The sequence below is a fragment of the Dermacentor variabilis genome, chromosome 8, assembly GCF_050947875.1.
Source record: "Dermacentor variabilis isolate Ectoservices chromosome 8, ASM5094787v1, whole genome shotgun sequence".
NCBI classification, from domain to species: domain Eukaryota; kingdom Metazoa; phylum Arthropoda; class Arachnida; order Ixodida; family Ixodidae; genus Dermacentor; species Dermacentor variabilis.
Window position 1 is genome coordinate 56,027,426 of NC_134575.1, and position 27,825 is coordinate 56,055,250.

The 27,825-nt window shown below is 40.6% G+C and overlaps 1 protein-coding gene across 3 annotated transcripts in view; it reads right to left on the minus strand.

The window, feature by feature from the left end:
- Positions 1-27,825, minus strand: part of LOC142591036 (uncharacterized) — a 256,522-nt gene that overhangs the window by 47,927 nt on the left and 180,770 nt on the right. The window lies entirely within an intron of this gene.

Below are 27,825 nucleotides of genomic sequence, written 5' to 3' on the forward strand. Positions count from 1 at the left end.
CGCAGAATTTTTCTACATCCAAGTGCTATAGTAATAAATGCCAACCACTTCTTTCTTCACGTATTTATTTCAACAAATTATCTTGACCCACTTCCATTTTTACTGCATCGTTAACACGTACGAAGCACAAAAGGTCCATGACCGATGTTGTATAGAAAGCATTACTAATTGTGAACATACATAGCATGCTTTCCCTGAAAAATAATAAATACACAAAACTCAGTTTTTAAAAGGAATGCTAGTATATATAAAAAAGCATTTATCTATTGATACCGTACCACCTTCAATGTCACGTACACATAGATAAAGCTGCGTCATAGCAATAAAAAATCTTGACCGTTTCCCGTTGTCAGATTTGGCATTTTTTGATACGTGTGGCTAAAATATTATGTTCAGCTAAAATATTTGAAAAGAATATTATTGCACCAGGAATAACATTTCTGTTTTAACCGTCATCCACAAAGCATTTAGGACGCTCGTAGAATTATATATTGAGGGGATTTTCCCGGTACCTCCGCGCACCTTTATGAATTCTGTATTTCAGGGTCCTACTGCATGAGCCACTGCCTGGCCCGCTTAATATTTCGTGTTTTAACGATATGCTCATCTAGTGCACTGTTTTGGAATGCGTCTTTGCGCGTGCATCTATATTAATTTACATATAACTCATGCGTCTCAACTAGTTGCAATCATGCGTAAGTTGTATTACCTAAGCTGTTCCCTCGCCAAGTGTTGTCACGTTTGGTGTTACGTGCGGCTTTTTCCCTGATGTGTAATCAATTCTATAACAATAAAATGAAGCTTAAAGTAAAAATTTATTTTATTTTCATCTTCCAAATAAAGTGCCATCTAGGATTGGCCATAGAAACAAAACTTGAGGCGTAGCATTGCAAGAACGACTTGTAGAATCTTCGATTCAAGAATGAACCGAGTGCAGAAATGGCCTTCCCGCTTCCATCACCTCCATCACTAGTAATGGGTTGTTCATATCGACTGCCTGTGACAATCTTATTACTTAGCGAAATCGTTAATTGAATATCAGAAAAACTGGGAAAGAAAGAAAAATGCAAGAGTTCGGAAAGAGCTTACACATTCCATATGCCTATATGCCAATATTTAGACCCCTTAAAGTTTGCCAAAACAATTGTTGGGTTTCCACCTCTGAGGAGGTAGCTCTACAAGGGGAACCTGACGAAGGGGGGTGGCTGAAAACAAGACAGCAATAAAGGTGCCCAAACAAATTGCTGCAATTGATTCTTCAAGTGCAAGGGTATATGCATGCACAAAAAATTATACTGAGCCTGCGAAAAATAGGCACTGTTCAATGTTCAAAGATGTCCTATGGTACACGCATCCTCATTCGAGCTCGTCCCTTTTTTTCGCCTTCTATTGTGTTATCACTGTATTGTGCATTCATTAATTCACATATTAACTACTGTATAATTACATGGGGTTATACATACGGCACTCATCTTGCGCCACCACAAATCATCCAGAATATAGCAACCAAAACCATAGCTTTTAGCACATACGACACACACGGCCAAACAATCATTACAAGCCAATAGTACCCTTAAAGTATCGGGCATAATTAAATATAATTTAGGTACCTGGTTATATAAAGATATCATCATTCGATTCCCCTTTTCTTCAATTGCAAGTGGCAAATGCAAGTGGACACAGCAACCAAGCCGTGACGATGTTACCTAATGTACCCCTACTTGTGCAGGTTTTCACGGGATGCCTTGCTTTGTCGACCAGCTCTTCGGAGTTTTGCGCGGACCAGATTGAACACCTACGTCCCACCGTTGCTACATCGCTCAAGCTTGGCACGGCCATCGATGGTGGCGATATCTCCAATAATCCGGTATCACCGTTCCTTCATGACGAGCACCACCTCTGCTGAGCACAGCTACGTGGCATGACGACATCATCAATCTACTCCGCCAGCACCACGCCAGTGCCTATAAAATAGACGTCTATTGCTTCTAGCGGCAGTGGACACGTCAACCATGCCGTGACGATGTCACCTAATGCACCCCTAGTTGTGCCGCTTGGTGGCTGGAAATTTTATTATTGTAGTGACGATCTTTGCTTAATTTTGTATGTCCACACAGTAATATAAACTGCATAAGTGACTGTTTTGCGCTGGCAGGTCTGTTGCTTTCATTGTCAGGAGATGTCGAGGTAAACCCTGGATCTATTACGGATTAAATGCTTCAGGAAGTACTAGAAACGAAAAAAAAGCAATTCTGTCTAAAATTTCGCAAGTGCAAGGGATACAGGCCTCATCTGAGTCTACTATGATTCAAGTACAGAACAGAATACTAACCATTGAGAAGAAATTATAGTGCATAGATAAAGTGGCTGACAGGCTGGAAAAACTTGAGATTGCAATTGATATGAGCGATATTGAAGTGAGCGCTCTGTGTAGACAGGTTGACGGTTTAGAAAACAGCTGGAGACGAAATAACATTCTTATTAGAGGAGTAAAAGAAGGCCCCGAGGATGACGACAACCTACTAAAAAAAATAAAGGCCGACATATTTGACCTGATAGTGAAACTATTGAATATTGTTCAAAGCTAGAGGGAACTCGCATTGAGATTAGTCAGGACTACTCTAAACGAGTTACTGAAATATGGAGAAACATATGGATCTCATCACTAGAAGAAAGAAAGGAGTGAAAGTAATACTGGTTTATGACACAGTCCTGATGAAGAATGCTATATACACCTCGGATGAAAATTCCAAGCAAAAGGCCCGGTACAAAGAATGTGCTCAACCCAAACAGCACTGACCTGTAAGACTTGGCCAAAGCAGTTCACCTTAAAATCATAAACTTAAATGCTCGAAGCGGATTGAATAAAAGCCATTTAATTGAAAGTTTACCCTTGAATATAATCCTGACATATTGGCAATCACCGAGACATGGTTGCACAGTGATGTACATGATGTGGAAGTACCTGATGCCATTGAAGCGGTATGGGTTAAGATTCGTATAAATCATCTCCCGTGTACATTGGAGTTATGTACAGATCCCCTGCTGTCCTGTTACGACTTCGACAACTTAAGATGTTTTATGGATTCAAATATGAGCCATAACGACAAAATAATTTTGCTGGGTGATTTCAACTTATCAGGTAATGAGTGTGATTCACATGAAATTACGGGAACCGAAGTAGCACATTGTGAACATGGTTTAGACCTTGCCTTTTGTTTAAACCTATGCCAAATTGTGTCACAATGCACACATGTTTTTAAGGCTGCTTCTCCTATTCTTCACCTTGTATTTCTATCATCGACCCTGGAAGCAAATGTTACAACTTGTAATGTAATTGACGGTATCGCTGATCATAGGATGGCTCACTTTTTCTTAGCTATGGCACCCGTCAAGCTCCATCGTGTTTTCAAAAATGCAGTATTGAATTTTGAGGCTGCCGATGGCTTCTCTGTTTTAGAAATGTTTGAAAACTCCTTGAATATATTTCTTTTCCTGCAAAAATCTAATGCAGGTACGGATAGTCTATGGAATTATTTCTCGCAGGCAGTCACTGATTGCATTCAAATGTTTATTCCAACACACCAAAAAAAGATAGCAAAAAAGATCCTTGAGTAACACGTGAAGTGATCCATGCCAAAAGGCAACTGAAACGCAAACGTAAAGCACACTAAAAGAAAGCTTGCCCTGCGAGGAAGAGAACTATTCACATCATGAGCACGCAATTAAGGCGTCTAGTTAAGAAATCCAAATATAATTTTTATCATGATAAGTTAAAGAAATTCTTACATGAAACGCCAGAAAAATTCTAGAGTTTCGTGAGCCCAAACACACAAACCAGTCTTAGTGCCGATAAAGAAGACCTGCAAGCACGTGCTGAAAGCTTTAATGCTTTTTTTCGTCAGTGTTCACCCACGATGATTGACAAGTGCCGACTTTTAATGAGGCTTCTGACACACCCGCCGTAGAAGAAATAGCGATTGGTGAAGAAGGGGTATTTTAACTTGCTCCTTAAAATCGATAAAAAGAAAAGCGCAGCACCAGTGGTTGCTCTGCCAATGCTTGGAAAGACGCTAGGATCATACCCATACACAAAAGTGGTAGTACTAACGACTGCAAAAATTTCTGTCCCATTTCACATACAAATACTTTTTCCAAGCTACTCAAGCATACAGACTCCAAACATCTTTTGGCATATCTAAATCTTCACAAGATAATATACGCTCAGCAACATGGATTTGTAAAGGGCCATCCACAAATACTCAGCTCCTTGAGCTTGTTCACGATCTCGTCTCTGAAATAAACTCCCGGCTTGCGGTTCACATAATATTTTTGGATTTCGCCAAAGCGTTCGATAGTGTGTCCCATGCTAAAGTGTTGTTAAACACAAATGCTATCTTTAAAAACCCATGCATAACGCAATGGTTTTCCTCCTATTTCTCCAATCGCAAGCAGTACGTTCAAGTCAACACTAAGAAATCTAACTTACTGAAGTTATTTCTGGAGTTCCCCAAGGTTATGTCTTGGGCCCGCTGCAGTTTTTGATTTTAATCAACGATTTACCTAAATATATTTCGGTCCCTATAAGGTTTTTTGCAGATGATTGCGTAATTTAAAACCCAGCTAAATCTCCTTCGGTTCAATCAGAACTAAATATCAACATGCAGAAGATAAATAACTGGTGCGTTTACCTGGCAGATGAATTTAAACGCGGCAAAATCCGTTGCAATGAGCGTTTCCAGGAAAGAAAGCTTCCTAGAATGGTCCTACTCCATGGGCGATCACGAGCTTTCCAGAGTCGAACAACACAAATACTTGGGTTTATTGATAACTTCACATCTGCGATGGAATTTACATATCGATTCCATTTGTGCTAAGGCCAACAAAGCGCTGTGGAGACTTCGGAGAAATCTGCACAATGTCAGCCCAGAAATCAAACGTTTCGCTTAGAAGGCACTAGTACGGCCGATGATGGAGTACGCAAAGGTAGTGTGGGGTCTGTATGCAAAAAGCAATTGCAATGAGCTAGATAGAATACAAAGACTGGCTTCACGTTTCATATTCAACAAATACCAGCGTTTGCACTCGCCAACTCAACTTTGTAAACTAGCTCACCATCAATGCCTAGAACAATGCACCAATTATGAAAGGCTTAAATTACTCTTTCTAATAATTAAACATAAATTAAAGATTTGCAGATCAGAGTACATAGAAATAAAAACTGGGGCAACATTAAGACACCGCAATACCATGTACATTCCTCCTCCGGGACACCACAACGACTGCTTTAAGTATTGTTTTTCCCGCAGGTTATCAATGATTCGAACAGGCTGCCAAATTGCACTGTTTCATCTGAATGTGTACCTTCTCTCGTTAAAAAACCTAATGACTTATTGTGTAAAGATTTACAGTATATTTCTTGCATTGTTTTCTGTGCTTCAGAGTAAAGAGCTTTGGCCATCCTTCGTCAATCATTCATATATGTTTATTTTTGTTTGTGTAAAGAGTGCTTATTTTTGAGTATGTATGCACCTGCCCACCCCTGTTATAGCCCAAATGAGGCAGACAGTATAATAAAATGAAATGAAATGAAAATGAATTCCATCTTGTTTCCTGGACAATACTAAAAGCACTAGATTTGCTCTAATGAAGAATCTCATCTTACCTAAACTTCGCACCAACAATGGCAAGCGATGTGTTCATTTCAGCGCGTTTTTATTATGATTCTCACTACCATTTGTTTTAAAATAATGACACTACATTCATTTATTGCAGAATTCAAAAAGTGCCTTTTGAGACAACCGAGCCTTACACAACATTTTTTGTATGTGCTGCATAATTCTTGCGTTTGCATTTTCATCGGTTAATACTGAAGTTTATATCATGCTAATCATTCACGTATGAGCCTGTTTAAGGCAGCCAATTTTCTGTTAAATTGGTAATATTTCCATATGTTGCTTAATTGATTTAATTAGTGTTCTACTGTTTCTATAATTGCTGTCTTTCTAATTTGTTTTTAAGTTGTATTTATTACTGTCGCTGCATTAACAATGTTTACTTTCCTTTCCTATATCGGTCATTCCACGCCAAATGCCCGAAAGTTTGCGCTCGACCATGAGCGATTCCTTTGAAAAAATTGAGGACCATCAAATTAAAGCACGAAATGTTTCTGTAAAACATTTTTGCGAAAAAAAATTTTCAGCACCGTTACTAACATGTCAAAATATTTTTGAAATTTGGAAAGTATGAGTCGTAAAACACATTGTCCAAAAATTTTCTCTTCTTAAATTAGGCGAGCACACGATTTTCCCTTGAGAATTAAGATGTCTTTTCACTTTGAAAAGGTGTTATGGATCTTTACGTTTCCGTGAGTTTTTTTATACGGCACTAAATATGCGAAATTTGGCGCATATTGGAAATTTCTTTTTGCAGAATGATAACTTTTTTCGAAAGGTTATATAATATAGCAACTAACTTCGAGGAAGTTGTGCTGCGTGTGAAAAATAATTTCGGACGAATATAACGTGAAATGACATGTACAGCTGGCGACAAAGTTGCAAAAATTTAGTTTTAGCCTATGTGTAGTCGTAAATTTAGCATTGAGGCGGTCGGGGTAAAAATACGCTAAATAGTGTATTTATTAGAAACATTCATTGTCTACAAACAGAAAATTAGCACATTATTTTTTGTTTTAAGCAAGAAAAACATTTTTGATTATTTGTTACACCGGTGTCTGTGCTTGCACCTGTTTCCACTTCGTAGGAAAGTGTCCTAGCGGTAAGTAGAACTTGCGCGGATGCAAAATTTCCTGAGTCGATAGAGGAACGTCTAGACACGATAATCAGGTCCTGAAGTTCTTACTTGAGTGTTTTAATAGAAATTATTAGCCGAGCCAATAAAAACGCGAGCCCCAATAGAGCGGATTTAACAAGGTGTCGCAGTACACTGACGGCCTGCATATCGTCGTCACGCGGCATCGGAAGGTTAACCCGGTGAGTACAGAGTGCAGTTAGGTTCACCAAGTTCTAGAAATTGGTGAAAAGGTGAATAAGAAAACAATCTGTTGCTTCATTACGGCAAATATGTAGCAAATATCAGCCAACTAAATCATGTAGTTGTGACCACGTTGGCAGTGAAGTTAGGGAGTGATTTCGACTCGTCTATAAATGTTTTCGCATGCTTGAGTTCAAACTACTGCATTTAAAAAGATAATGGAAAGAAATGAATACGTTTAGTTCCTCGCCCTCTCGGTCTTTCTTGTTGTTAAATGCTCAACTCAGACCGAACGAGGCAGTCCGGTGACCTTTGGGAAGCGCTGGATTGAGTATCCAGTCTGCGATAACTCAAGAAAGAAATGGGCAGGCTCGTTCGAGCTTTCTACCATAAAAAGGCCGCGCCTCGAAGCAGCGGTTCCGTCGCTTATTCATGGCGCGACCTTTAACGTCGACCTTTTTATGGTCATAGCTCGAACGAGCCTGCCCATAGTAAAGTGATGGTGTTAAAGGCCTCGATTGGAAAGAAGTACATACACAGTTCATTTGTGGCGCAGCCTGCAAATTTGTATGGTTGCTTATCTTGAGGAACCATTTAAACGTGGCTTGCACTGTGCTTAACAACGAATAAATTTAAGGGATCGTTTTCGTCATTATCGAGCTCCTCATTCCCAGTGGCAAATACCTATTTAGCCCAGTTGGCGTCAAAGACTCTCATTCTAGATCTACACGTGGGAGAGGCCCGCTTCGCAATAGTAAACTAGCGCGACCTAAAGGACTCGACTAAAGTTTCTCATACCATACCATTCGCTCCTACTGGCATTACACCCAGTGATATAAGTTGGAGGCTAACTGACCAACGTTTGTGCCTTGGTTGGATACGAGCTGCGTTACCGCAGTACAAGCATATTACACTACCCATTCGACCTCGGACTACCTTTTAATGCAAGTAGGCACCAAAACACTTGGACACAAACATAGGTAAAAATTTAAAAGCAAACATGGATACCTCCCGAAACGTGAGCAAAACGTGCGTGGCATATGAAACGCACGCAGGACCGAAGACACCCTTCTGTATCGTACTTATCTCATTAAAAGCCTATTTAACGCTACATAACAAAGAATCAAGGCAAAATAAACCCCAATTAGTCAAACATTCTTATCTAATTGTGATATTTTGAGCCTCAAGCGACGCTAACAAGACCCACGAAGCGAGAACTGTTGTATGGACCTCCTAGTACACTCATCATTGAAACGATCCCTGCTTGGCCAGATCTCACTTTTACTCATTGAGAAATTTATAGGTGGAAGGTCGACCGCTGCAGCCAAGAACATGTGCAGTAATATGTCTACGTAGATATGCTGGTGCCTGGTAATTTATGGCTCGAGGTCCAGGAACCCACATTGATATTGTGGAAAAAACTTTGTTGTGAGTGACCACGTACTCCAACGCGAACCGATATAGGCGGGAAGTGCGCGTGATCAAAAATTTCGCAACCTTTTTGGGGGTGTCAACACGTATGTTGAACAGATCTGTAGACTATTATGTGTGCAAACTCCTTTAACGTATAAAAACGTTAAAGTATAACAAACTCACATTAGCTCTCGTGCGAGTGCATCATGTCTGCTTTCAGGTATGTGCTTTTCAGTTCGTTAATTCCATTATTTCGTAATTTTTGCACAACAACCATCGACAAATGGAAATACTTTGAATAAGCATAAGCCAAAGAGAAGTAGACAACACCGTTTTTCCATTGTTACTGAAAAGGTCGCGCCTCGAATCGGCGGTTCTGTCGCTGATTCGAGGCGCGAGCTTTTTATATTCGATAGCTCGAACGAGCCTGCCCATTTCTTTCTTCAGTTATCGCAGACTGGATACTCAATCCAGCCCTTTCCAAAGGTCACCGTACTGCCTCTTTCGGTCTGAATTGAACATTAAACAGCAAGAAAGACAGAGGGCGAACAACTAAACGTATTCATTTCTTTCCATCGTCTTTTTAAATGCAGTAGTTTGAACTTAAGCATGCCAAAACATTTAATGACGAGTTGACATGACTCCTCTAACATCACTGCCAACATGGTCGCTACAACACGATTGAGTTGGCTGATATTTCTGCATATTTGCCGCAATAAAGCAACAGATTGTTTTGTTGTTCACAAAGTTTTCGCCCATTTCTAAATCTTAGTGAACCTAACTGCACTCTGTACTAACCGGCGTAACATTCTGATGCCGCGCGACCACGCTATGAAGGCCGTCGGTGAACGGCGACGTCCAGTTCGATGCGCTCCATTGGGGCTCGCGTTTTTTATTGGCTAGACTAATAATTTCTAATAAAGTACTCTAGTAAAAACTTTAGAAGCAAGTTATCTTGTCTAAATATTCCTCCATCTGCTGCGGAAATTTTGCGTCCGCGCAATTTCTGCTTACAGCTAGGACACTTTCCTACGAAGGGGAAACACGTGCTAGCATGAGACCGGTATAACAAAAATTCAGAAATGTTTTTCTTGCTTAAAACAAAAAATAAAGTGATAAAGTTTCTGTTCGTAGACAATGAATGTTTCTAATACATACACTATTTAGCGTATTTTTACCCCGACAACCTCAATGCTAAATTTCCGACAGAACATAGGCTAAAACTAAATTTTTGCAACTTTGTCGCCAGCTGTACATGCCATATCACGTTATATTCGTCCGAAATTATTTTTCACTTACAGCACAACTTCCTGGCAATTAGTTGCTTTAATATATACCATTTCGAAAAAAGTTTTTTTTTCTGCAAACAAATTGCCAATATGCACCCAATTTTGCATATTTAGTGCCGTATGAAAAAGTCACGGAGACGTAAAGATCGATAACACCTTTTTTAAGCGAAAAGCCCATCTTCATTCTCAAGGGAAAATAGTTTGCTCGCCTAATTTATGAAAAGAAAATTTTTCACAATGTGTTTCACGACTCATGCTTTCGAGCTCTCTAAAGAAATTAGCATGTTCGTAGCGGTGCTGAAAATTTCTTTCGCAACAATTTTTTCCAATACATTTCTGGCATTAAATATATGGTCCTGAATTTTTTCAATGAAATCTCTGATAGTCGAGCGCAAAGGTTTGGACAGTTGGTGTGGAATGACCCATATATCATATACAGGAGGTCCCAATTCCGTCTCTGACTTCAGGGCCTCCTCCTGAGCATTACATCCTGTAATACCTTGGTATGCAATAACAAAATTTGATTCTGATTTTGATTCTAATGGGAAAACATAAACGTTCATGCTTAACACCAAGAAGTTTCCCTGAGACGTTGTTTTCTTTAATAGTAAAGCATACGACCCACAATATTATGTACCCCACTCACTTAGGGTCACACAGAAAGGCTTCCGTTTACGAGCTGACACTTTTTGTCAAGGAAGACGAAGCAGCTTTGGATACAGTCGAGAGAGCGAGTGAGTGCCGAGAGATTGTTTACGAGAAAGTTTAGTGTATACTAGATACAGTCTCACAAGCGCTAGTGATGTCTTAAACAATACCACGGGAAAAATCTTTGAGGATGCTTAAGCTTCGCCTTGGAGCGGAACGCGACAGCATTTAAAGATCCCTGACTGCTTGTCATGCTTCCCGGCAATCATTGCTTATGTAACCCGAATGTTTACCGCGAAACGCAGGCGGGGAACGCTATGCACGAAGGCGAGCATTCTGGTTCTCTTTTATTCTTTACCCCATGGCGGAGGTAAAGGAACCAAAGTAGCACATTGTGAACATGTTTTAGACCTTGCCTTTTGTTTTAACCTATGCCAAATTGTGCCAGAATGCACACATGTTTTTGAGGCTGCTTCCCCTATTCTTCACCTTGTATTTCTATCATCGACCCTGGAAGCAAACGTTACAACTTGTGATGTAATTGCGGGTATCTGTGATCATAGGATGGCTAACTTTTTCTTAGCTATGTGCATAGTGCAGTGATTGTGCAAGCTGCATAGTGATTACAAAAATGCAGTTTTGAATTTTGAGGCTGCTGATGACTTCTCTGTTTTAGAAATGTTTGAAAACTCCTTCGATACATTAGTTGTCCTGCAAAAATCTAATGCAGGTACGGATAGTCTATGGGATTATTTCTCGCAGGTTGTCACTGAATGCATTCATATGTTTATTCCAACACGCCAAAAAAAGATAGCGAAAAATCCTCGACCAACACGTGAAGTAATCCTTGCCAAAAGGCAGCTGAAACGGAAACGTAAAGCACACTCAAAGAAATCTTGCCCTGTGAGGAAGAGAACTATTCACATCATGAGCACGCACTTGAGGCGTCTTCTTAAGAAATCCAAAGATAATTTTTATAATGATAAGTTTAAAAAATTCTTACACGAAACGCCCGAAAAATTCTGGAGATTTATGAACCCAAATACACAAACCAGTCTTAGTGCCGATAAAGAAGAGCTGCAAGCACGTGCTGAAAGCTTTAATGCTTTTTTTCGTCAGTGTTCACCCACGATGATTGACAAGTGCCGACTTTTAATGAGGCTTCTGACACACCTGCCGTAGAAGAAATAGCGATTGGTGAAGAAGGGGTATTGAACTTGCTCCTTAAAATCAATAAAAAGAAAAGCGCAGCACCTAATGGAATACCAAATGAATTCATATAGGTAGGCTGTTTGGGTTTTGAAGTATTTACAATTCTTTTTCCAGTCCTCAATAACCGGTGGTTGCTTTGCCAATGCCTGGAAAGACGCTAGGATTATACCCATACACAAAGCTGGTAGTACTATCGACTGCAAAAATTTCCGTCCCATTTCACTTACAAACACTTTTTCCAAGCTGCTCAAGCATATTGTCTCCGAACATATTTTGGCATATCTAAATGTTCACAAGATAATATACCCTCAGCAACATGCATTTCGAAAAGGCCCATCCACAAATACTCATCTCCTTGAGCTTGTTCACGATCTCGTATCTGAATTAAACTCCCGGGTTGAGGTTCAAAGAATATTTTTGGATTTCGCCAAAGCGTTCGATAAGGTGTCCCATGCTAAACTGTTGTTAAAAACAAATGCTATCTTTAAAAACCCATACATAACGCAAAGGTTTTCCTCCTATTTCTCCAATCGCAAGCAGTACGCTAAAGTCAACACTAAGAAATCTCATTTACTGAAGTTATTTCCGGAGTTCCCCAAGGTTATGTCTTGGGCCCGCTGTTGTTTTTGATTTTAATCAACGATTTACCTAAATATATTTCGGTCCCTATAAGGTTTTTTGCAGATGATTGCGTAATTTAAAACCCAGTCAAATCTCCTACGTTTCAATCAGAACTAAATCTCAACATCCAGAAGATAAATAACTGGTGCATTTACCTGGCAGATGAATTTAAACACGACAAAATCCGTTGCAATGAGCGTTTCCAGGAAAGAAAGCTTCCTAGAATGGTCGTACTCCTGGGCGATCACGAGCTTGCCAGAGTCGAACAACACAAATACTGGGGTTTATTGATAACTTCACATCTGCGTTGGAATTTACATATCGATTCCATTTGTGCTAAAGCCAACAAAGCGCTGTGGAGACTTCGGAGAAATCTGCACAATGTCAGCCCAGAAATCAAACGTTTCGCTTAGAAGGCACTAGTACGGCCGATGATGGAGTACGCAAAGGTGGTGTGGGGTCTATACAAAAAGTAATTGCAATAAGATAGATAGTGTACAAAGACGGGCTTCACATTTCCTATTTTACAAATACCAGCGTTGGCACTCGCCAACTCAACTTTGTAAACTAGCTCACCATCAATCCCTAGAACAATGGACCGATTATGAAAGGCTTAAATACTCTTTCTAATAATTAAACATAAATTAAAATTTACAGATCAAAGTACATAGAAATAAAAACTGGGTCAACATTAAGACACCGCAATACCATGTACATTCCTCCTCCGGGACACCACAACGATTGCTTTAAGTATTGTTTTTCCCGCAGGTGATCAATGATTCGGACAGGCTGCCAAATTGCACTGTTTCATCTGAATGTGTACCTTCTTTCGTTAAAAAACTAAATGACTTATTGTGTAAAGATGTACAGTATATTTTATGCATTGTTTACAGCGGTTCAGAGTAAAGAGCTTTGGCTATCCTTTGTCAATCATTCATATATGTTTATTTTTGTTTGTATAAAGAGTGCTTATTTTTGAGTATGTATGGTCCTGCCCACCTCTGTTATAGCCCAAATGAGGCAGACAGTATAATGAAATGAAATGAAATGAAATAGAATTGCATCTTCTTTCCTGGACAAAACTAGCAGCACTAGATTTGCTCTTAAGAAAAATCTCATCTTACCTAAACTTCGCACCAACTATGGCAAGCAATCTGTTCATTTCAGCGCGTTTATTATGATACTCACTACCATTTGTTTTAAAATAATGACACTACAATCAGTTATTGCAGAATTCAAAAAGTGCCTTTTGAGCCAACCGAGCCTTACATAACGTTTTTTTATATGCTGCATAATTATTGCGCTCGCATTTTCATGGGTAATACTGAAGTTTATATCATGCTGATTATACACGTATGAACCTTCTTAAGGCAGCCCATTTTCTGTTAAATTGGTAATGTTTCCATATGTTGCTTAATGATTAAATTAGTGTTCTACTGTTTCTATAATTGCTGTCTTTCTAATTTGTTTAAGTTGTATTTATTACTGTCGCTGCATTAACAATGTTTACTTTCCTTTCCTATATCGGTCATTCCACGCCAAATGCCCGAAAGTTTGCGCTCGACCATCAGCGATTTCTTTGAAAAAATTGAGGACCTTCAAATTAAAGCACGAAATGTTTCTGTAAAACATTTTTGCGAAAAAAAATTTTGAGTACCGTTAGGAACATCTCAAAATTTTTTTTGAAATTTGGAAAATATGAGTAGCAAAACACATTGTCCAAAAATTTTCCCTTCTTAAATTAGGCGAGCACGCGATTTTCCCTTGAGAATTAAGATGTCTTTTCACTTTGAAAAGGTGTTATGGATCTTTACGTTTCCATGAGTTTTTTTTATACGGCACTAAATATGCGAAATTTGGCGCATATTGGGAATTTCTTTTTGCAGAATGATAACTTTATTCGAAAGGTTATATAATATAGCAACTAACTGCCAGGAATTTGTGCTGTAAGTGAAAATTAATTTCGGACGAATATAACGTGAAATGACATGACATGTACAGCTGGCGACAAATTTGCAAAAATTTAGTTTTAGCCTATGTGTAGTCGTAAATTTAGCATTGAGGTGGTCGGGGTAAAAATACGCTAAATAATGTATTTATTAGAAACATTCATTGTCTACGAACAGAAGCTTTATCACATTATTTTTTGTTTTAAGCAAGAAAAACATTTTTGAATATTTGTTACACCGGTCTCTGTGCTTGCACGCGTTTCCCCTTCGTAGGAAAGTGTCCTAGCGGTAAGTAGAACTTGCGCGGATGCAAAATTTCCTGAGTCGATAGAGGAGCATCTAGACACGATAATCAGGTCCTCAAGTTTTTACTTGAGTGCTTTATTAGAAATTATTAGCCAAGCCAATAAAAACGCGAGCCCCAATAGAGCGGATTTAACCAGATGTCGCAGTACACTGACGGCCTGCATATCGTCGTCACGCGGCATCGGAAAGTTAATCCGGTGAGTAAAGAGTGCAGTTAGGTGCACTAAGGTCTAGAAATTGGTGAAAAGGTTGTCAATAAGAAAACAATCTGTTGCTTTATTACGGCAAATATGTAGCAAATATCAGCAAACTCAATCATGTAGTTACGACCACGTTGGCAGTGAAGTTAGGGAGTGATTTCGACTCGTCTATAAATGTTTTCGCATGCTTGAGTTCAAACTACTGCATTTAAAAAGATAATGGAAAGAAATGAATACGTTTAGTTCCTCGCCCTCTCGGTCTTTCTTGTTGTTAAATGTTCAACTCAGACCGAACGAGGCAGTCCGGTGACCTTTGGAAAGCGCTGGGTTGAGTATCCAGTCTGCGATAACTGAAGAAAGAAATGGGCAGGCTCGTTCGAGCTTTCTACCATAAAAAGGCCGCGCCTCGAATCAGCGGTTCTGTCGCTTATTCATGGAGCGACCTTTTACGTCGACCTTTTTATGGTCGATAGCTCGAACGAGCATGCCCATAGTAAAGCGATGGGGTTAAAGGCCTTGATTGAAAAGAAGTACATACACAGTTCATTTGTGGCGCAGCCAGCAAATTTGTATGGTTGCTTATCTTGAGGAACCATTTAAACGTGGCTTACACTGTGCTTAACAACGAATAAATTTAAGGGATCGTTTTCGTCATTATCGAGCTCCTCATTCCCAGTGGCAAATACCTATTAATCCCAGTTGGCGTCAAAGACGCTCATTCTAGATCTACACGTGGGAGAGGCCCGTTTCGCAATAGAAAAGTAGCGCTGCCTAAAGGACTCGAATAAAGTTTCTCATACCATACCATTCGCTCCTACTGGCATTACACCCAGTGGTATAAGTTGGATGCTAACTGACCAACGTTTGTGCCTTGGTTGGATACGAGCTGCGTTACCGCAGTACAAGTATAATAGACTACCCATTCGACCGCGGACTACCTTTTAATGCAAGTAGGCACGAAAACACTTGGACTCAAACATAGGTAAAAATTTAAAAACAAACATGGATACCTCCGGAAACGTGCGCAAAACGTGCATGGCATATGAAACGCACGCAGGACCGAAGACACCATTCTGTATCGTACTTATCTCATTATACGCCTATTTAACGCTACATAACAAAGAATCAAGGCAAAATAAACCCCAATTAGTCAAACATTCTTATCTAATTGTGATATTTTCAGCCTCAAGCGACGCTAACAAGACCCACGAAGCGAGAACTGTTGTATGGACCTCCGAGTACACTCATCATTGAAACGATCCCTGCTTGGCCAGATCTGACTTTTACTCATTGAGAAATTTGTAGGTGGAAGGTCGACCGCTGCAGCCAAGATCGTGTGCAGTAATATGTCTACGTAGATATGCTGGTGCCTGGTATTATATGGCTCGAGGTCCAGGAACCCACATTGATATTGTGGTAAAAAATTTGTTGTAAGTGACCACAGCTCCAACGCGGACCGATATAGGCGGGAAGTGCGCGTGATCAAAAATTGCACAACCTTTTTGGGGGGTGTCAACACGTATGTTCAAGCGATCTGTAGACTATTATGTTTGCAAACTCCTTTAACGTATAACAACGTTAAGGTATAACAAACTCACATTAGCTCTCGTGCGAGTGCATCATGTCTGCTTTCAGGTATGTGCTTTGCAGTTTGTTAATTCCATTATTTCGTAATTTTTGCACAACTACCATCGACAAATGGAAATACTTTGAATTGGTATAAGCCAGAGAGAAGTCGACAACACCGTTTTTCCATTGTTACTGAAAAGGTCGCGCCTCCAATCGGCGGTTCTGTCGCTGATTCAAGGCGCGACCTTCTTATGGTCGATAGCTCGAACGAGCCTGCCCATTTCTTTCTTCAGTTATCGCAGACTGGATACTCAATCCAGCGCTTCCCAAAGGTCAGCGGACTGCCTCGTTCGGTCTGAATTGAACATTTAACAACAAGAAAGACAGAGGGCGAACAACTAAACGTATTCATTTCTTTCCATCGTCTTTTTAAATGCAGTAGTTTGAACTTAAGCATGCCAAAACATTTAATGACGAGTCGACATGACTCCTCTAACATCACTGCCAACATGGTTGCTACAACACGATTGAGTTGGCTGATATTTGCTGCATATTTGCCGCAATAAAGCAACAGATTGTTTTGTTATTCACAAAGTTTTCGCCCATTTCTAAATCTTAGTGTACCTAACTGCACTCTGTACTCACCGGCGTAACATTCTGATGCCGCGCGACCACGCTATGAAGGCCGTCGTTGTACGGCGACATCCAGTTAGATGCGCTCTATTGGGGCTCGCGTTTTTTATTGGCGAGACTAATAATTTCTAATAAAGTACCCTAGTAAAAACTTGAGAAGCAAATTATCTTGTCTAAATATTCCTCCATCTGCTGCGGAAATTTTGCGTACACTCAATTTCTACTTACATCTAGGACACCTTCCTACGAAGGGGAAACACGGGCAAGCAAGAGACTGGTATAACAAAAATCCAGAAATGTTTTTCTTGCTTAAAACAAAAAATAATGTGATAAAGTTTCTGATCGCAGACAATGAATGTTTATAATAAATGCACTATTTAGCGTATTTTTACCCCGACAACCTCAATGCTAAATTTACGGCAGAACATAGGCTAAAACTAAATTTTTGCAACTTTGTCGCCAGCTGTACATGCCATATCACGTTATATTCGTCCGAAATTATTTTTCACTTACCGCACAACTTCCTGGCAATTAGTTGCTATAATATATACCCTATCGAAAAAAGTTATCTTTCTGCAAACAAATTGCCAATATGCACCCAATTTTGCATATTTAGTGCCGTATGCAAAAGTCACGGAAACGTGAAGATCGATAGCACCTTTTTTAAGTGAAAAGCCCATCTTCATTCTCAAGGGAAAATAGTTTGCTCACCTAATTTATGAAAAGAAAATTTTTCACAATGTGTTTTACGACTCATACTTTCGAGCTCTCTAAATAAATTAGCATGTTCGTAGCGGTGCTGAAAATTTTTTTTTCGCAAAAATTTTTTCAAGTACATTTCTCGCATTAAATAGATGGTCCTGAATTTTTTCAATGAAATCTCTGATAGTCGAGCGCAAACGTTTGGACAGTTGGTGTGGAATGACCCATATATCATGTACAGGAGGTCCCAATTCCATCTCCGACTCCAGGGCCTCCTCCTGCGCATTACATCCTGTAATACCTTGGTATGCAATAATAAAATTTGATTCTGATTGTGATTCTAATGGGAAAACATAAACGTTCATACTTAACACCAAGAAGTTTCCCTGAGACGTCGTTTTCTTTAATAGTAAAGCGTACGACCCACAATATTATGTACCCCACTCAAATAGGGTCACACAGAAAGGCTTCCGCTTTACGAGCTGACACTTTTCGTCATGGAAGACGAAGCAGCTTTGGATACAGTCGAGAGAGAGAGTGAGTGCCGAGAGATTGTTTACGAGAAAGTTCAATGTGTACTAGATACAGTCTCACAAAGCGCTAGTGATGTCTTAAACAATACCATGGGAAAAATCTTTGAGGATTCTTAAGCTTCGCCTTTAGGAGTGGAATGCGACAGCATTTAAAGTTGCCTGACTGCTTGTCATGCTTCCCGGCAATCACTGCTTATGTAACCCTAATGTTTACCGCGAAACGCGGGCGGGGAACGCTATGCACGAAGGCGAGCATTCTGGTTCTCTTTTATTCTTTACCCCATGGCGGAGGTAAAGGAACCAAAGTAGCACATTGTGAACATGTTTTAGACCTTGCCTTTTGTTTTAACCTATGCCAAATTGTGCCAGAATGCACACATGTTTTAAGGCTGCTTCCCCTATTCTTCACGTTGTATTTCTATCATCGACCCTGGAAGCAAACGTTACAGCTTGTGATGTAATTGCGGGTATCTGTGATCATAGGATGGCTAACTTTTTTTTAGCTATGGCACCCGCCAAGCTGCATAGCGATTACAAAAATGCAGTTTTGAATTTTGAGGCTGCCGATGACTTCTCTGTTTTAGAAATGTTTGAAAACTCCTTCGATATATTTCTTGTCCTGCAAAAATGTAATGCAGGTACGCATAGTCTATGGGATTATTTCTCGCAGGTTGTCACTGAATGCATTCATATGTTTATTCCAACACGCCAAAAAAAGATAGCGAAAAATCCTCGAGCAACACGTGAAGTAATCCTTGCCAAAAGGCAACTGAAACGGAAACGTAAAGCACACTCAAAGAAAACTTGCCCTGTGAGGAAGAGAACTATTCACGTCATGAGCACGCAATTGAGGCGTCTTGTTAAGAAATCCAAAGATAATTTTTATAATGATAAGTTAAAAAAATTCTTACACGAAACGCCCGAAAAATTCTGGAGATTCATGAACCCAAATACACAAACCAGTCTTAGTGCCGATAAAGAAGAGCTGCAAGCACGTGCTGAAAGCTTTAATGCTTTTTTTCGTCAGTGTTCACCCACGATGATTGACAAGTGCCGACATTTAATGAGGCTTCTGACACACCAGCCGTAGAAGAAATAGCGATTGGTGAAGAAGGGGTATTGAACTTGCTCCTTAAAATCAATAAAAAGAAAAGCGCAGCACCTAATGGAATACCAAATGAATTCATATAGGTAGGCTGTTTGGGTTTTGAAGTATTTACAATTATTTTCCAGTCCTCAATAACCTGTGGTTGCTTTGCCAATGCCTGGAAAGACGCTAGGATTATACCCATACACAAAGGTGGTAGTACTAACGACTGCAAAAATTTCCGTCCCATTTCACTTACAAATACTTTTTCCAAGCTGCTCAAGCATATTGTCTCCGAACATATTTTGGCATATCTAAATGTTCACAATATACCCTCAGCAACATGCATTTCGAAAAGGCCCATCCACAAATACTCAGCTCCTTGAGCTTGTTCACGATCTCGTATCTGAATTAAACTCCGGGTTGAGGTTCACAGAATATTTTTGGATTTCGCCAAAGCGTTCGATAAGGTGTCCCATGCTAAACTGTTGTTAAAAACAAATGCTATCTTTAAAAACCCATACATAACGCAATGGTTTTCCTCCTATTTCTCCAATCGCAAGCAGTACGTTAAAGTCAACACTAAGAAATCTAATTTACTGAAGTTATTTTCGGAGTTCCCCAAGGTTATGTCTTGGGCCCGCTGTTGTTTTTGATTTTAATCAACGATTTACCTAAATATATTTCGGTCCCTATAAGGTATTTCGGAGATGATTGCGTAATTTAAAACCCAGTTAAATCTCCTACGGTTCAATCAGAACTAAATCTCAACATCCAGAAGATAAATAACTGGTGCATTTACCTGGCAGATGAATTTAAACGCGGCAAAATCCATTGCAATGAGCGTTTCCAGGAAAGAAAGCTTCCTAGAATGGTCGTACTCCATGGGCGATCACGAGCTTGCCAGAGTCGAACAACACAAATAGTTGGCTTTATTGATAACTTCACATCTGCGATGGAATTTACATATCGATTCCATTTGTGCTAAGGCCAACAAAGTGCTATGGAGTCTTCGGAGAAATCTGCACAATGCCAGCCCAGAAATCAAACGTTACGCTTAGAAGGCACTAGTACGGCCGATGATGGAGTACGCAAAGGTAGTGTGGGGTCTGTATGCAAAAAGTAATTGCAATGAGCTAGATAGAATACAAAGACTGGCTTCACGTTTCATATTTAACAAATACCAGCGTTTGCACTCGCCAACTCCACTTTGTAAACTAGCTCACCATCAATGCCTAGAACAATGCACCGATTATGAAAGGCTTAAATTACTCTTTCTAATAATTAAACATAAATTAAAGATTTACAGATCAAAGTACATAGAAATAAAAACTGGGGCAAAATTAAGGCACCGCAATTCCATGTACATTCCTCCTCCGGGACACCACGACAATTGCTTTAAGTATTGTTTTTCCCGCAGGTGATCAATGATTCGAACAGGCTGCCAAACTGCACTGTTTCATCTGAATGTGTACCTTCTTTCGTTAAAAAACTAAATGACTTATTGTGTAAAGATGTACAGTATATTTTATGCATTGTTTACTGTGCTTCAGAGTAAAGAGCTTTGGTTATCCTTTGTCAATCCTTCATATATGTTTCTTTTTGTTTGTATAAAGAGTGCTTATTTATCAGTATGTATGCTCCTGCCCACCCCTGTTATAGCCCAAATGAGGCAGACAGTATAATAAAATGAAATGAAATTAAAATGAATTCCATCTTCTTTCCTGGACGACACTAACAGCAGTAGATTTGCTCTTATGAAGAAGCTCATCTTACCTAAACTTCGCACCAACTATGGCAAGCAATCTGTTCATTTCAGCGCGTTTTTATTATGATACTCACTACCATTTGTTTTAAAATAATGACACTACATTCATTTATTGCAGAATTCAAAAAGTGCCTTTTGAGCCAACCGAGCCTTACATAAAATTTTTTGCATATGCCGCATAATTCATGCGTTTGCATTTTCATTGGTGAATGCTGAAGTTTATATCGTGCTAATTAATCACGTATGAACCTGTTTAAGGCAGCCCATTTTCTGTTAAATTGGTAATGTTTCCATAGTTTGCTTAATTGATTTAATTAGTGTTCTACTGTTTCTATAAATGCTGTCTTTCTAATTTGTTTAAGTTGTATTTATTACTGTCGCTGCATTAACAATGTTTACTTTCCTTTCCTATATCGGTCATTCCACGCCAAATGCCCGAAAGTTTTCGCTCGACCATCAGCGATTTCTTTGAAAAAATTGAGGACCATCAAATCAAAGCACGAAATGTTTCTGTAAAACATTTTTGCAAAAAAAAATATTTGAGCACCGTTAGGAACATCTCAAAATTTTTTTTGAAATTTGGAAAGTATGAGTCGTAAAACTCATTGTCCAAAAATTTTCTCTTAACTTAGGCGAGCACAAAATTTTCCCTTGAGAATTAAGATGTCTTTTCACTTTGAAAAGGTGTTATGGATCTTTACGTTTCCGTGAGTTTTTTTATACGGCACTAAATATGCGAAATTTGGCGCATATTGGAAATTTCTTTTTGCGGAATGATAACTTTATTCGAAAGGTTATATAATATAGCAACTAACTGCCAGGAATTTGTGCTGTAAGTGAAAATTAATTTCGGACGAATATAACGTGAAATGACATGACATGTACAGCTGCCGACAAATTTGCAAAAATTTAGTTTTAGCCTATGTGTAGTCGTAAATTTAGCATTGAGGTGGTCGGGGTAAAAATACGCTAAATAATGTATTTATTAGAAACATTCATTGTCTACGAACAGAAACTTTATCACATTATTTTTTGTTTTAAGCAAGAAAAACATTTTTGAATATTTGTTACACCGGTCTCTGTGCTTGCACGCGTTTCCCCTTCGTAGGAAAGTGTCCTAGCGGTAAGTAGAACTTGCGCGGATGCAAAATTTCCTGAGTCGATAGAGGAGCATCTAGACACGATAATCAGGTCCTCAAGTTTTTACTTGAGTGCTTTATTAGAAATTATTAGCCAAGCCAATAAAAACGCGAGCCCCAATAGAGCGGATTTAACCAGATGTCGCAGTACACTGACGGCCTGCATATCGTCGTCACGCGGCATCGGAAAGTTAATCCGGTGAGTAAAGAGTGCAGTTAGGTGCACTAAGGTCTATAAATTGGCGAAAAGGTTGTCAATAAGAAAACAATCTGTTGCTTTATTACGGCAAATATGTAGCAAATATCAGCAAACTCAATCATGTAGTTACGACCACGTTGGCAGTGAAGTTAGGGAGTGATTTCGACTCGTCTATAAATGTTTCCGCATGCTTGAGTTCAAACTACTGCATTTAAAAAGATAATGGAAAGAAATGAATACGGTTAGTTCCTCGCCCTCTAGATCATTCTTGTTGTTAAATGTTCAATTCAGACCGGACGAGGCAGTCCGCTGACCTTTGGCAAGCGCTGGATTGAGCATCCAGTCTGCGACAACTGAAGAAAGAAATGGGCAGGCTCGTTCGAGCTTTCCACCATGAAAAGGTCGCCCCTCGAATCAGCGGTTCTGTCGCTAATTCGAGGCGCGACCTTTAACGTCGACATTTTATGGTCGATAGCTCGAACGAGCCTGCCCATACTCCATGAATTACCCTCGAGTGACCCATGAATGACCGCTCAGTGGCACACACTGAGTGACCCTCGCTGGCTAGATGGTAACTAAATAGCAGCACTTGCCGCGTGAATTAGTGGTGCAGCTAGTAAAGTGATGGTGGTAAAGGCCTTGATTGGAAAGGATGACATACACAGTTCATTTGTGGCGCAGCCTGCAAATTTGTATGGTTGCTTATCTTGAGGAACCATCTAAACGCGGCTTACACTGTGCTTAAGAACCAATAAATTAAAGCGATCGTTTTCGTCATTATCGAGCTCCTCATTCCCAGTGGCAAATACCTATTTAGCCCAGTTGGCGTCAAAGACGCTCATTCTAGATCTACGCGTGGGAGAGGCCCGCTTCGCAATAGGAAACTAGCGCGACCTGAAGGACTCGAATAAAGTTTTTCATACCATCCCATTCGCTCCTACTGGCGTTACACCCAGTGATATAAGTTGGATGCTAACTGACCAACGTTTGTGCCTTGGTTGGATACGAGCTGCATTACCGCAGTACTAGCATAATACACTACCCATTCGACCGCGGACTACCTTTTAATTCAAGTAGGCAGCAAAACACTTGGACACAAACATAGGTAAAAATTTAAAGACAAGCATGGATACCTCCCGAAACGTGCGCAAAACGTGCGTGGCATATGAAACGCACGCAGGACCGAAGACACCATTCTGTATCGTACTTATCCATTATACGCCTATTTAACGCTACATAACAAAGAATCAAGGCAAAATTAACCCCAATTAGTCAAACATTCTTATCTAATTGAGATATTTTCAGCCTCAAGCGGCGCTAACAAGACCCACGAAGCGAGAACTGTTGTATGGACCTCCGAGTACACTCATCATTGAAACGATCCCTGCTTGGCCAGATCTCACTTTTACTCATTGAGAAATATATAGGTGGAAGGTCGACCGCTGCAGCCAAGATCATGTGCAGTAATATATCTACGTAGATATGCTGGTGCCTGGTATTATATGGCTCGAAGTCCTGGAACCCGCATTGATATTGTGGGAAAAAAATTGTTGTAAGTGACCAGGTACTCCAACGCGGACCGATATAGGCGGGAAGTGCGCGTGATCAAAAATTTCATAACCTTCTTGGGGGTGTCAACACGTATGTTGAACAGATCTGTAGACTATTATGTGTGCAAACTCCTTTAACGTATAACAACGTTAAAGTATAACAAACTCACATTAGCTCTCGTGCGAATGCATCATGTCTGCTTTCAGGTATGTGCTTTTCAGTTGGTTAATTCCATTATTTCATAATTTTTGCCCAACAACCATCGACAAATGGAAATACTTTGAATTCGCATAAGCCAAAGAGAAGTAGACTACACCGTTTTTCCATAGTTACTGAAAAGGTCGCGCCTCGAATCGGCGGTTATGTCGCTGATTCAAGGCGCGGCCTCTTTATGGTCGATAGCTCGAACGAGCCTGCCCATTTCTTTCTTCAGTTATCGCAGACTGCATACTCAATCCAGCGCTTCCAAAAGGACACCGGACTGCCTCGTTCGGTCTGAATTGAACATTTAACAACAAGAAAGACAGAGGGCGAACAACTAAACCTATTCATTTCTTTCCATCGTCTTTTTAAATGCAGTAGTTTGAACTTAAGCATGCCAAAACATTTAATGACGAGTCGACATGACTCCTCTAACATCACTGCCAACATGGTCGCTACAACACGATTGAGTTGGCTGATATTTGCTGCATATTTGCCGCAATAAAGCAACAGATTGTTTGGTATTCACAAAGTTTTCGCCCATTTCTATATCTTAGTGTACCTAACTGCACTCTGTACTTACCGGCGTAACATTCTGATGGAGCGCGTCCACGCAATGAAGGCCGTCGGTGTACGGCGACATCCAGTTAGATGCGCTCTATTGGGGCTCGCGTTTTTTATTGGCTAGACTAATAATTTCTAATAAAGTACTCTAGTAAAAACTTGCGAAACAATACCACGGGAAAAATCTTTGAGGATGCTTAACCTTCGCCTTTAGGAGTGGAATGCGACAGCATTTAAAGATCCCTGACTTCTTGTCATGCCTCCCGGCAATCACTGCTTATGTAACCCTAATGTTTACCGCGAAACGCAGGCTGGGAGCGCTATGCACGAAGGCGAGCATTCTGGTTCTTTTATTCTTTACCTCATGGCGGAGGTGCCGCTGCCACGGATGCCAGGGGGTGAGCGGCATCTGCATTGTGTTGGAAGAACCGAGCGGTTCGCGCAGCTCTTCCGAGGCAGACCTGAAACGGCACTGATCCTGCACAAAATGGGCCCCGTTCAATGGGAAAATATAAACCCGCCAAGCTTAACACCAAAAACTCTCCTTGAGGAATCGTTTTCTTTAATTGTAAAGCACATGACTCACAATATTATGTACCCCACTCACCTAGGACCATGCAGTAAGGCTTCCGCTCTAAGCATCGACACTTCTCCTTACGGAAAACGCAGCAGGTATAGATACACTCGATACGGGCCTCTTCCATCTCCTGGCGCTGGCAACTGATGGAATGTCGTCGTCATAGAAAAAGGCGTCGCCTCGTTTATTCTCAACAACTTCGTTCGTCGCCACGGCGCAGCTCGTGACCTGTTGAACGATCGGAGTCGTGTATTCCTCGACGACGTCCTGCAGTCATTTCTATTCCTATCTGCATTCAAAATTATTCACCGCACTACAGCCGCTTATCATTCACAGAGCAATGGCTTCACAGAACAATCCAACAGAACTCTTGGTGGCATGCTATCAATGTATGTAGCGTCTGACCACTTCAACTGGTATCTTGTACTTCCATTCGTCACCTGCGCATATAACATTGCCTCTCAAGCCACTACCAGATTAAACAACTCTTGATGACACTCTATCAATGTATGTTATGGCTGACCACTTTAACTGGGAATGTGTACTTCCATTCATCGCATACGAATACAACACTGCCCCTCAAGCCAATACTGGATTCTTACTATTCTTTTTGCTTTACTGCCGCCATCCCTCCAGCATTATTGATACGGTTCTCCCGTACCACCCGGGTACTGCTGAATGCTCCCGTTTCTACGGTCGCTCAGGATGCCAAGAAAAGCTGACAACTAGCCTGTTTTTTCACGTTTGCTCAACAGTGTCGCCAAAAAGAGCGTCATCACCTAAACCCATCCCCTCACCCCGTCTCCATCCACTCACTCGTGTGGCTTTGGGTGCCGCCTTTTCCTGCTCCTGGCCCTGAGTCCAACTCCTCCCAAAGTACCACGCCCCCAACCACGTACTTTCGCAAATATCACCAGTGTTTGAGTTGGTGGAGCTCGTATCGCAGTCTCCCGATAGCCGTCGTCGCGGGCGAGAGAATGTGCACATTGACAAGCTCCAGCCGTATCACGATCCGCTCACCTCTTCACAGAGTACATTACGTAACACGACGTGTCAACGGTCCCGGCAATATCACATGTTAGCTGTTCAGCATTCTCCTCACCCCATCAAATGAGCCTCCCGGGGTTGTTTCTTTCTTTTTTTTTTTGACGAGCGACTCCCATCCACTAAGGGCTCTAGAATATTTTGCCGACTGTAGAACCAAGACTCCATTCAGCATTTGAGTATGCTTGATGAGTTCACTTTAGGAAGTGACATAGGCGCCTTATCAAAACTGCTCTTTGCTCTTGTCAAGAAAAATCTCCAGCAGAAGCATACCGCGAACATTGATGTAGCGCGACGTTTGGTGTGGTAAATGACAGACATGGAGCTCGAACGTGACATGCAGTTTTTGGAAGGCTAAGGCGCCTTTAAAACAGACATCAATTTAGGAACAATTATGAGAAACGTAGACGGCGTAATTTAGTGCACCATACGTAAGACGTAGCACATATCACAAAATCAGTCATCCTATAAGTGAAGCCTCGTAGCTTCCCGTTTAAGAATCATCGAATCAAAAGAAAAAAATGAACACTGTCTGCGCCGTATTTCAGCACAGAAAGCACTTTCCTTCAGTTATGCCAACCACAGTTACAGCACGTGTCCTCACTGTTCCACGGGTCTGAGAGGGTTCTTGCCGAAAGCACGAGGCGCTCTAGGGACTCCGCGCCATGAAGTGCAACTCAATATGTTCAAGTCACGTCTGAGCAGTGTTTGTTTTACTACGCAGCCGTGATTTAACTGGTATTTTCATGCAAAGCGGCTGCTTACGCTTGTCCTCCATATATCTCAAACAGTAACACCGGCAGATAGGAGACGGCGAGAGTAACAATGGAAAAACGGTGTAGTCGACTGCTCTTTGGCTTATTCCAATTCAAAGTATTTCCATTTGTCGATGGTTGTTGTGCAAAAATTACGAAATAATGGAATTTACCAACTGAAAAGCACATACTTGAAAGCAGACATGATGCAGTCGCACGAGAGCTAATGTGAGTTGGTTATACTTTACCGTTGTTATACGTTAAAGGAGTTTGCACACGTAAGAGTCTACACATCTGTTCAACGTACGTGTTGACGCCTCCAAAAATGTTGTGAAATTTTTGACCACGCGCACTTCCCGTCTATATCGGTCCGCGTTGGAGTACGTGGTCACTTACAACGAATTTTTTCCACAATGTCAATGTGGGTTCATGGACCTCGAGCCATATAATACCAGACACCAGCATATCTACGTAGACATATTACTGTTCATGATCTTGTCTGCAGCGGCTGACCTTCCACCTATAAATTTCTCAATAAGTAAAAGTGAGATCTGGCCAAGCAGGGATCGTTTCAATGATGATTGTACTCGGAGGTCCATACAACAGTTCTCGCTTCGTCGGTCTTGTTAGCGTCGCCTGAGGCTGAAAATATCACAATTAGGTAAGAATGTTTGACTAATTGGGGTTTATTTTGACTTGATTCTTTGTTATGTAGCGTTAAATAGGCGTGGAATGAGATAAGTACGATGAAGCATAGTGTCTTCGGTCCTGCTTGCGTGTGATATGCCACGCACGTTTTGCGCACGTTTCGGGAGGTATCCATGTTTGTTTTTAAATTTTTACCTGTGTTTGTGTCCAAGTTTTTTCCTGCC